Consider the following 12540-nt stretch of genomic DNA (forward strand, 5'->3'; position numbering starts at 1 on the left):
GGGACAGAGGGGGAGGGGACCGGAGGGGGGCAGGGGGCGGGGAGCCTGCTCCCAGGTGCCGCCTCCCGGCTGTTCCCGCAGCCGCCGCCCCTCCCGCCGCTGCGTCCATTGTCTGCGGCCCGGCTCTTCCCCAAGTCGTGGCACCCCCAGCTCTGCGCCTGGCCATGCCCTGCGCCCTCGGGATCCTGGGAATCCGCTCCGGGTTTGCGAACCTGGCCAGGAAGGTGGGCTTGATACTGCCTCGATTCTTGGCTTTGGTCCAGCCCGAAGCCCCTCTTGGAACTGTCTCCTTCGACCCCCCGTTGAAGACCTTTCCCCTAGGCCCTGATGCTGGCCATATTCTCTTCTTTGGGACCACAAACCCGGCCACACGAAATCCATTGGAATCTGAGACGTGGGAAGATTGATCCCCCCGGCCCAGAGCTGCGAAAAGGGTCATCCCTGATTTTAATTAGTGACAAGAGACAGGCCCCTCTCCCATGTATACGGAATTTCCCTGACACCATCACCACCATACCCCCCTTCTTCCAAAAATAATTTAATTACTCGGTGTTCTAGCTGTGAGCGACGACCGCCTAGTCAGACTGGGACGCTCGCTCATTAACACGTATTCCTCCCCTCTGGTTTGAGTGTTGGGATTAATTACAAAGGGAATCCTGCCCTACGGGAACGGGGGAGGGAGAATCGACGACGAGGGCCCGCGACTTCAGGCGGCGGAGGAGAGGGGGGCCTTCTCCCAGGAACCTCGAGTAAAAAATGCCTGGGTCGGTGCGGAATTCCTAGCTCTCCACCCATGGACTTTTGGGTAGTTTGGCGTTGCAAGTAGGTCCCAGAGAATGTAGGTTAGCACAAAATATCTGGCATTTCCACTTCAGAGCACACTAAAAAACAGAGTTCCTAAAGCGGGAAAGAACCCAACAGGGGAGAGCCTACCATAAAGTGGCTGTGGGAAGGCCAGGTTGCCTTCGGAGTGAGTGAAAGCAGAAGTATTATTATATCGCCGCTAGTATTATTTACCCTGTAACCTGCCACTTACCTTGAACAGTATGGCTTCAAAAGCATCTTCACACACGTCTCAACACCCCCACCATCTCCACCTTTCAATTCTGATACCTGCCCTCCCAACCCTGTGATTAAGAAATCCCAGGCAAGGCGACTCCCAGCCTCCTTTCTCTGATAGTCTTTCCGAAAACTCCCTCTTGTCGCTGCTGTACATCTAACCGGTCCCCAAATGAGGACAGGTTGTCTTTATCTGCGTTATGACCGTTGGAAGGTGAAGAACCAAAACAAATGTGTCCTGTCCACCTTGCCCAAACCCTTGCTTTTCCTCAGCCACTAGTTTTTTTGCTAACCATTATGGGTTAGCAAAAAATTTAACACCAAGACTTCAATAGTCATCATTTCAAGTACCACAGCCTGTGCAAACACAGTGGCCCTCATTCACCTACGTCTATCTTGTGCCGACACTGGGCTGTTGTGGGGGTCCCATAACACCAGGAATGTAAGGGAAGGACACACGGCAGGAGAGCAGGAGACCATAAAAAGAGATAGTAAAGACATCAGAGTCCCCTGCCCCATCCAAAGCATACCTCCAGTGTTGAACACAAGTTTATAATTTGACAGAGCTGGGGCTGCCATGTCACTGGAGGTCCTCTGCTATGTTTAGTGTGTATTATATTCATATTCTGCCAGTTTTTTCCCCAAACCTCAGAAGACCCTCAAAGAATTGGAAACAAGTATCTGATGTGAGAATCACAGTCGATTTTTTTGTTTGTTGTTGTTTGTTTGTTTTTATTTTTTTGATACAAGGTCTCTCTGTACAGTCTTGACTGTCCTGTAGACCAGGCTGGCCTTGAACTCACAGAGATCTGCCTGCCTCTGCCTTGTGAATGCTGGAGTAAAGGCGTGTGCTACCACTGCCTAGCTAGATTATAGATGATTTTGTAGACTGGCCCCAGTTAAAGCTTGAAATGTCAGTCAAGATGCCAGGTCAGTACACGAGACTTTAAAATTAATGTCCATAAGGCATGAGCCTGGAATACACTCCATTCCTCTTTTTCTCTTCTGAGGATGAAATGTAATTTATAAACTGTATCTGCAATGATGAAAATACCGTCTTATAGAACTGTCCGACTTTAAATGTAACTGTTCTACATGCAGCTCTCTGAACAACCCTCCACTCTCACCCATTGGATGAATTTCACACATCCTCACATCACAGAGTGGAAGCCAAGGCCCAAAGACAAGAGTCAGTCATGCATTCAGATCCTAGCCTAATTCTTTAGGAAGAAGAGCACCTACCGAGACAGGTGATATCTAACCACAATTTCCCAAGAACAACATGCTGAGGCAGAGCAGGGCTGGAAACTAAGGAGGTCAGGAACCTGAAGGACCATGTAGAGGGACAATTGGACTTTGTTTCATTACATAGTCCAGATCTCTTTATGTAGTCAAGCTAACTTGGAATTAAAAACCCTCCTGCCTCAGCCTCCCAAATACCACCATGTCTGACCTAGCATTCCTGGATGTTGAATGCACAAACAACTTATTTATTCAAACCTCAATTCTATTCGTGTAAAGCACACTAATGAGGTAACAGAAGGCGTCCCCTCTGTAGATCCACAAGGTCGATAGAACCAGTGAATTCCCAGTCAAGTTCCTCTTCCCACCCCTGGGTCTTTCGGGATTCTTCTTCAGGGAAGTGATTCCCAGTCCAAAGTCAAGGCCTTCAGTAAAATCTCTTCTAAGTCCTTGCCAGCTCAGGGTCGTGGGCAGTAGAGATGGAGCAAGCAGACATCCCAGAGGTGTCTCAGAAACCCTGGGAGGTTTGTCTTTCAGAGAAGATTCAAAAAGTGAGAATAGTTTCTCTTCAGGAAGACAATCAGGATATAGAAAATGCCTGCTTTCCTGCATCAATAAAGCTGTCCCTGGCCGGGCGAAAGTGGCACACTCCTCTAATCCCAGAAAGAAAGAAAAAAACCAGTAGGTTACTGTCCATGTCTTTCCTTTCTAATATCTTTCTTTTCTCCATTTTCATCCGTCTCAAACTTTTGTGGCTCTCTACTCATTCAGTGCTTCTTAATTTTGAGTTTCCTTGAATCCAATCCCATTATCACTAATCTAAAAAGTTACCTACAAATTAAATGGGTGATTCTCAACCTTCATCATAGATAATAATCTCATGTGGAACTTTGAAAATATTGCAATGCCCAGGACTCATCCCATACTAATTAAACCAGAAACTTCCAAGGTGTTATCCAACTATGGGCTTTTTTGTTTGTCTCTTTGTTTGGTTTGTTTCCTTAGTGATTACTCTAATGTAAAAATCGCTACTGTAGCTTTGTTTTGTTACTTTTCTGGTCCTGTGATAGAACACTGTGACCAAAGCAACTTATAGAAGGTGAAAGACCTGGATAAATAAATACAGACCCTTCTAGCAGGAAGAATAGAGCCAAAAATCTAGCAGGAAAAATAGAGCCAAAAATCTAGCAGGAAGAGAAGAGCCAAAAATCTAGGTTAGCCCATTCCGTGACTCTGTTCTAGGAACTAGCTGACCATAAAGTTAGATTATAATCTTGAGTATAATCTTGAGAAATGGAGAGTTACCCCCTTGTGATTATCACTGGTATTTACGGAATTTTCCAATGACACCCCCCTACCCCCTTTGGGTTGCGGTTTCTTCTCCTAAATACCTCTTCTCCCAGCTACTCGGGGTCAAACTCCTCTTCCCCTGCATGGGAAATGAGTTTCGGCCCCAGCACGCTGGTTCCTGTCAATAAACCTTGTGTGATTGCAGCAAGGACAGTCTCCCATGAGTTCCTGGGGGTTTGTGTTATCCTGAGACTTGAGTGAATGAGAGTCTCCCCACTCCGGGGTCTTTCAAAGGGAGGGTTTATTTGACTTATGGTTCTAAAGGGGTGAAAATCCATCATGGTAGAGAAATGGGGCAGGTATGGTGGCTGGACAGAAGCTGAGGGCTCACATCTTGAACAGACAGTAGGAAGCAGAGACAGCAAATGGAAAATGGCACCAGGTTTTAAACTCTTAAAGTCTGCCTCCAGTGACATCATTTCTCCAATAAGGCCACAGCCAGAGCCTCTCCAAACAGTGCCACCAACTGGGGAAAAAGCACTCAACTGCCAGGTAGTAGAGAGGACATCTTATTCACTACCACTTTTTGATTCCTTCCCCCCTCTGGGAAAATAAATGACGGTCCTGCTTTTCTTGGGAGGTGGGTCTTGTCCCTTTCCACTTCTGTCAGTTATCCCCAGTGTCTCCCACACCTGACTTTGACCTCTTCCCTCATCTGCATCTCACATAACAAAATCAAATAACAAATGGAGGTAGCTCAGACTTTTAATCCTAGCACTTGGGAAGCAGAGGCAGGTGGATCGCTCTGGCCAGCCTGGTAAAACAAAAACAGTTCCAGGACAGCCAGGGCTACACAGAAAAACCCTATCTTGAAACAAACAAACAAACCAAATACCTCCCTCCATTCAGTACCCATCTTTGTTTCAGCTTTCTCTTCCTTCTCATTCTACTTTTTCCCCCCACCACAACCCACCCACTAGTCACAACTGTGTACCCAAGGATCCTGCTCCACCTCCTAAGTGCTAAGTGCCAGGACTACTGGTATGTGCTACGATGGCTCGTTTATATGGTCCTGGGGACTGAGAACAGGGTGTCATGCATGCTTGGTAAGCACTCTGCTAACTGAGCTATACCCACAGACTCACGTTACCATTTTAAAGGGATAGATTCCCCATCAGTATCCTTTCTTCTACCTTCACTACAAAGCTTTCTGGGATGGCTGCCTCCTCTTCCATGCCTGGACTCCATCCCCATGTTCCTTCAGCCTTCACACTGCTCTCCCCGAACCATGTCGTTCTCTCCTGTCAATTCAACCAGTGCTCACTTACTGACACTTCAGACTCCAGGTCTCTCATCTAAGCAGCAGATTCAAGTTTCCAACTTCCTACTAGGCATTCAGGCATATACATTCTTTGGGTACCTGTTCTCGTCAAGATTACTATTGCTGTGATGAAACACCATGACCAAAAACAAGTTGGGAAAGAAAGGGTTTATTTGTCTTCTGCTTTCACATCACTGTTCATCATCCAAAGAAGTCAGAACAGAAACTCAAAGAGGGCAGGAACCTAGAAGCAGGCACTGATGCAGAGGCCACGGAGGAGTGCTGCTTACTAGCTTGCTCCTTGTGGATTGCTTCTTATAGAATCCAGGATCACCAGTCCAGGGGTGGTCCCACCCACAATGGGCCAGGCCTTCCCATATCAATCACCAATTAAGAAAATGCCCTATAGCATCAATTCTCAACCTACAGGTCTCGAACCCTTTGGGGGTTGAATGACCCTTTCACAGGGATGCCTAAGACCATCCTGCATATCTGATATTTACGTTACCATTAATAACAGTAGTAAAATTACAGTTATGAAGTAGAAACGAGAATAATTTTATGGCTTGCTGTGGACTAATCCTGTTCGCTGTGTGAATATGTGTCACTATGATTAGTTTAATAAACAAGTTAACTGGCCAATAGCTGAACAGGATAAAGTTAGGCAGGAAAGACAGACCGAAAATAATGGGATAAGAAAGAAAAGAGTCAGAGGTGTCACCATCCAGATGGACATAAAAAATGGGATAGTGGTACAAGCCATGATCCTAGGGCAGCACATAAATTAATAGAAATGGGTTAAGTTGTAAGAGCTAGGTAGTAATAAGCCTGAGCTATTGGCTGAGCAATTATAATTTATATTAAGTCTCTTGTAGTTATTTGGGACTGATGGCCAGGACTGGGAAAGAAACATTCGCCTACAAGGATTGGGGGTCACCACAACATGAGGAACTGTATTAAAAGTCAAAACATTAGGAAGGTTGAGAACCAACTGCCCTAGAGACTTGCCTACAGTTCAATCTTAGGGAGGTATTTTCTCAGCTGAGGGTCACTCCTCTCCAGTAACTCTACCTTGTGTCAAACTGACATAAAACTAGACAGCACAGTACCTAAAATGTAAAAATTTTCAAAGAAATATATTATCTTCCTTCAGAAATCATGACCAACTTGATTTATTCAGAACTTTACCACTTCTTAACTTGTTTCATCTCTTCCAGTCCCTCTTATCGATTGCCAACGGAATTTTTCTTTTCAAAAAAAAAATTGTTTTGGGACCTGGAGAGATGGCTCAGAAGTAAAGAGCACTGGTTGTTCTCATAGAGGTCCTGAGTTCAACTGGAGTTACAGACAGTTGCAAACTACCATGTGGGCACTGGAAGCAAACCTAGACCCTCTGGAAGAGCATCCAGTGCTATTAACCTGCACCATCTCTCCAGTTGGCAAGTGATCTCTGAAAAGAAGACAATATGACCCTTAACATTAGCAATGAATACACACACAATGAAAAATACAGTTTGGTTGCATACAGTGTTTTGAGTCTATGTTCCCAACTACTTAGGAAACTGTGGCAAAATGGTGGCTGGAGTTTAGGCGTGCAAGGCCAGCCTAGAGGTCATAGAAAGATCCCCGTCTTGAAAGCAAGAAGATGAGTGGGGCTTGAAGATATACCGCAAGGGTAGAGATCGTGAGGCCCTGGATTATGTAACATACTATAAAATAGTTTAATACTATTAATAGTTTAATACCATTTACATAGTATTAAACGCACACACATATATAAATATAATGTGAATAAAATAAAATGTTCTTTAGGAATACATCTAACAAAAGGTGTTCAAATCAAGTTTACTGAAAACTACAAAATACTAATCAGAACAATCAAGGAAGATCTAAATAAATGGACGGGTGTACACTTTCATGAATTGAAGGACTCAGTAATATTAAGATTTAATTTTCAGCCTTTAATCCCAGCACTTGGGAGGTAGAGGCAGGCGGATCTCTGTGAGTTCGAGACCAGCCTGGTCTACAAGAGCTAGTTCCAGGACAGGCTCCAAAACCACAGAGAAATCCTGTCTCGAAAAAGAAAAAAAAAAGATTTAATTTTCAGTTGAGTGTGATGGCACACACTTGAAATCCCAGCACATGGAAGACTAAGACAGGAGGGTCACAGCAAGTCCAAGACCAGCTAGGGATACAGAGTAAGAACTTGACGCAAAATATTTTTTTTTTTTTTGGTTTTTCGAGACAGGGTTTCTCTGTGGCTTTGGAGCCTGTCCTGGAACTAGCTCTGTAGACCAGGCTGGTCTCGAACTCACAGAGATCCGCCTGCCTCTGCCTCCCGAGTGCTGGGATTAAAGGCGTGCACCACCATTGCCCAGCGTGACGCAAAATATTTTAAAAAGAAAGAAAATATTTTATTCTCCACAAATTGAATCTATAGAATAAATTCAATCCAAACAAAATCATAACACTCCTTTAAAAACAATATAAATTGACAAGATGGGCCACTAGCTCATGTCTATGAATCAAACAGGGAGAAAAGGCAGGAGGACTGCCATGAGTTGTAGGATTACATAGTAAGTACCTAGCCAGCCTGGGCTACAAAGTGAGACTGTCTCAGAAGGGCATGGTGGGGAGGTGGGTGGATGGCTTAGTTAAGAGCACTGGTGATTCTTCCAGAGGACTCGGGGTCCAATTATCAGCACCCATATAGCAGCTCACAATCATGTGTAGATTCAGTACCAAAAAATCTGATGTCCTCTTATGGCCTTTGTGGGCACTGGGCACACAGTGGAACAGAGACATGCATGCAAACTGAGTACCTATGCACATAGAATAAATGGACTGGAGAGAAGCTCAGCAGATAAGAGCACTAGCTGCTCTTCCAGAAGACCTGGGTTCCATTCCCAGTACCCACATGGAGACTCACACATGCTTGTAACTCCAGTTCTAGGAAATCTAAGAATACCTGTACACACATGTACAGAGTCATGCAGACACACACATAATTTAAAGCTAAAAATAAATTGTATACATAATTGACAAATATTTTTAAAAAAATAAATAAATAGAAATAAAGCAGGGCAAGGGAGAAGGAAAAAACTAACAAAAGTGATTCTAAACATGACATAGAGTTGGCGGATTTTTCTGTCCTGCCTGCCAGCTCCCAAACAAACAACACAGAAACTTATTAATTATGAAAGCTTGGCCGATAGCTTAGGCTTGTTTTTCACCAGCTCTTATAACTTAAATTAACTCATTTCCATTAGTCTATGTGCTTCCCTGAGGCTCATCGACTTCATCTATGCACTTACCCATCATGTTCACTCTGCGTCTTATGGCGTCTCCCCTCAGGTCGTCACCTTCTTCCCAGCATTCCCCTCTGCATCAAAAATCCTGCCTAGCTATTGGCGGTTCAGCTTTTTATTAAACCAATCCAAGTGACACATCTTTATAGTGTACAAAAAGACTATTCCACAACAACATAGAAATTCAAAGGAACAAAACAACTTTGAGGGAGAATAAAGTGGACTTATGTAACCAACGAATCAGGACAGTAGGGGCCTAAGTATAAAGACAGACAAGTTGAACAGGGTACAATAGGAAGTCTAAAAACAAGTCCACCTACAAATGGCCGATTTTTTACTAAGGCAGAAGGACATCCACATGCAGAAATTAATAACTCACCCCAGGCATAAGGATTAACCCAAAATTGATCACAAAACTAGAACTGGAGTCTAGTCTAGTGACAGGCAGCATGCGTGAGGCCCTGGGCTAGGCTCCCAGCACCGTGTATGCAAGTACACATACACACACACACAGAAACTCCTAGAAGAAAACAAGGGAGAAGAGGCATGGTAGGCCACGCCTCTAGTGCACTATGAGGGCAGAAGCAGAAGACCATCTGAAGTCCGGTGATAGTCAGGTCTAACTGGAGACCCTGCCTCAAGACAGCAACAAAAAAAAGTAGGATGAAAATCTTTGTAACTTGGGGATAGACAAAATTTTCTTAGCTACGATGCTAAGAACAGGATACACAAAAGAAAATGAGAAATTAGAATTTATCTAAATTAAGAATTTCCATTTTTGAGCAGGGCAATGGTAGCCCATGCCTTTAATCCTAGCACTCAGGAGGCAGAGACAGTCAGAGCTCTGAGCTCAAGGCCAGCCTGGTCTACAGAGCAAGTTTCAGGACAGCCAGGGCCACACAGAGAAACCCTGTCTTGAAAACCCCAAAAAGAATTTCTATTCTCAAGCCACTTGTTTTGTTTGTTGATTTGTTTTCAGATGGAATCTCGCTATGTATTCTTAACAGGCCTGGAAACCCTACGTGAGTCAGGCTGCCCTCAAACTCATAGAGATCTGTCCGTCTTTGCTTCCTGAGTGCTGAGGTCAAGACACTTCGGCTGCAGACTAGGGAGAAGAGAGGTGAAGAGCACATTTAATAGAGCATATAACTGCGGTATTAAAAATAATTCTTAAAGGCCAGTGAAATAGCTTAGCAAGTAAGAGCACTTAGTGTTTTATTGCTGTGATGAAACACCATGACCAAAGTAACTTGGGGAGGAAAGGGTTTACTCAGGTTACACTTACTTCCACAGTACTGTTCACCATCAAAGGAAGTCAGTACAGGGACTCAAGCAGGGCTGGAACCTGGAGGCAGGAGCTGATGAAGAGGCCATGGACGGGTGCTGCTTACTGGCTTGCTTCTCACGGTTGCTCAGTCTACTTTCTCATAGAACCCAGGATCACCAGCCCAGGCAGGGATGGCCCCACCCACAATGGACTGGGCCTTCCCATATCAATCACTAATAAAGAAAATGCCCTACAAGTTTGCTTACAGTCCCGTCTCAGTGAAGCATGGGAACTTACTGCCTGCCAAAGCCTAATGACCTGAGTTTGATTCATGGAACCCATGTGATGGAAAAGTGAGAGTGGAAGGAGAGTGTCTTACCACATGTTCACCATGGCACATGTACACATATGTGTGTGTGTGTGCATATATACAAAACAAATATTTAAAATTTTTAAAACATTTTTTAATATCCCAAAACTAAAACAGGGGCTAGGGATGTGGTTCAGGTGGTAAAGTACTTGCCCAGCGTGAGTGAATCCCTGGCTTCAATCTGTGACACTGCATACACTGGGCATGGCTCTGTGCACCTATAATCCCAGCACAGGCCTGGAAACAGGAGAATCAGAAGTTCAAGGGCATCCTTGACTACATAGGAAATTAGAGGCCAACCTGGACAACATGAGACCCTGTCTCAAAAAAAAACTAAAATAAGAAGGCTAGAAAATGGCAAAACTATTTAAAAAATACAATGGAAGAAATTTTTTTTTTTAGTGTTGATGTTTTATTATATGAATGGGATAACTGGGTGACCTGTGGAGAAAATAAAGTTGGGTTGCTGCCTGGATTTTACATCTAATGAAATACAGATAGTGGATCTGAGAATGAAGCTCAGTGGTAGAACACGTACTTAGCAGGCATAAAGATCTGGGTTCCACCCCAAGTGCCAAAGGACAAGAACAACAGCTAAACAATAATAATAATTATAATGGAATATGTAGGGTTTTTCTGTTATGATTTTTAGAGCAGAGAAGACTAAGACCCAAAATGCAATCATTTTCTTTCTTTCGGTTTTCGAGACAGGGTTTCTCTGTGGTTTTGGAGCCTGTCCTAGAACTAGCTCTTGTAGACCAGGCTGGTCTCGAACTCACAGAGATCCGCCTGCCTCTGCCTCCCGAGTGCTGGGATTAAAGGCGTGCGCCACCACCGCCCGGCAGCCATTTTCTTTCTAAACTGGGACTGGTGACCCTACCCTGCAATGCCATCTACTCAGGAGGCTGAGGCAAGAAGATCTCACGTACAAAGCCTACCTGGGCTGTGTGAATTTAAGTCGAGTCTGGACAACTTGCTAAGACTTTGACTCAAAATAGAAAATAAAAATAGGACTGGATATCTACTTCACATCACTTGTCTACTTCTGCTTTTAATTCCAGGCAACACATAAATTAATATCTAACTAAATTTGGCATGGCAAGGTTACTATCTATAATCCTGTGACTCCTGCAATTTTATAATCCTAAAGATCTTAGAGTGAGTTAGAAAATTCCAAACAACCAAACAGAAAAATAATATCTTTCACTTTATATCACTTTACCTAAGTAGTAAAATTTAATAGTTGAATAATATAAAATGTTAATGAAGTTTTCCTACCAAGGAAATGGATCCCAAAATGAGCTACTGGTGTGTATATAAATCTGTATGTTTTATAGGACAATTTAGAAGTATCTATTAAAATTGAATACATGTATAGTCTATGATCCAGTTCCACTTTTAGGAATATATTATTAACCAACCCTGCAAATGACACACAAAATAGCACAATCAAGGGTGTCTATTGCAGAAAATGAGGGAAATCTTATATGGTAGATTGCAGAACATATACATAGTATATAGAGATACAAAAGATGAACTCTATGCCATATGTTACATTTGAAATTCCATCTCCTGTATAAAAAGAGAATTGTTGGGTTAATAATGTTCTCCTCAAGATCCATAGACTAGGCCGGGCGGTGGTGGCGCACGCCTTTAATCCCAGCACTCGGGAGGCAGAGGCAGGCGGATCTCTGTGAGTTCGAGACCAGCCTGGTCTACAAGAGCTAGTTCCAGGACAGGCTCCAAAACCACAGAGAAACCCTGTCTCGAAAAACCAAAAAAAAAAAAAAAAGATCCATAGACTAGGACTGAGCCAGCAACCTAGGCCAGAGCAGGCCTGGAGAGGTGAACTCCATGGGATCAGGAGTGGATCTAGACCAGGGACATTTGCGGAGGTAAGACTGAGCCAGCAATCTGTTCATAGTAGCATTGTTTGTTATAGCCAGAACCTGGAAACAACCTAAATGCTCTTCGACCAAAGAATGGATAAGGAAAATATGGTACAGGTACACAATGGAGTACTTACTACACAGCAGAAAAAAATAACGGCATCTTGAGATTTGCAGGGAAATGGATGGAGCTAGAAAACATCATATTGAGTGAGGTAACCTAGACCCAGAAAGACAAATATCATATGTACTCCCTCATAAGTGGTTTTTTTAAAAAAAAAGCAAAGAAAACCACCCTACAAATCACAATACCAGAGAACCTAGACAACAATGAGGACTCTAAGAGAGACATACATGGATCTAATATACATAGGAAATTGAAAAAGGCAAGATCTCATGAGTAAATTGGGAGCATGAGGACCTTGGGAGAGGGCTGAAGGGGAGGGGAGAGGCAGGGAGGGGAGCAGAGAAATATGTAGAGCTCAATAAAAATCAATTTAAAAAATCCATAGACTAGCCAGGCGGTGGTGGCGCATGCCTTTAATCCCAGCATTCGAGAGGCAGAGGCAGGCGGATCTCTGTGAGTTCGAAACCAGCCTGGTTTACAAGAGCTAGTTCCAGGACAGGAACCAAAAGTTATGGAGAAACCCTGTCTCGAAAATCAAAAAAAAAAAAAATCCATAGACTAACAAAAATCTCAATAGCGGGCATGAGAGACTCTGACATGGAATGCCCTTCTGTAGGCTGAGAATACGTGTTGCTTTTATTGGTTGATGAATAAAGTTGCTGTGGCC

This window comes from Microtus pennsylvanicus, chromosome 10, assembly GCF_037038515.1.
Source record: "Microtus pennsylvanicus isolate mMicPen1 chromosome 10, mMicPen1.hap1, whole genome shotgun sequence".
Lineage (NCBI taxonomy): Eukaryota > Metazoa > Chordata > Mammalia > Rodentia > Cricetidae > Microtus > Microtus pennsylvanicus.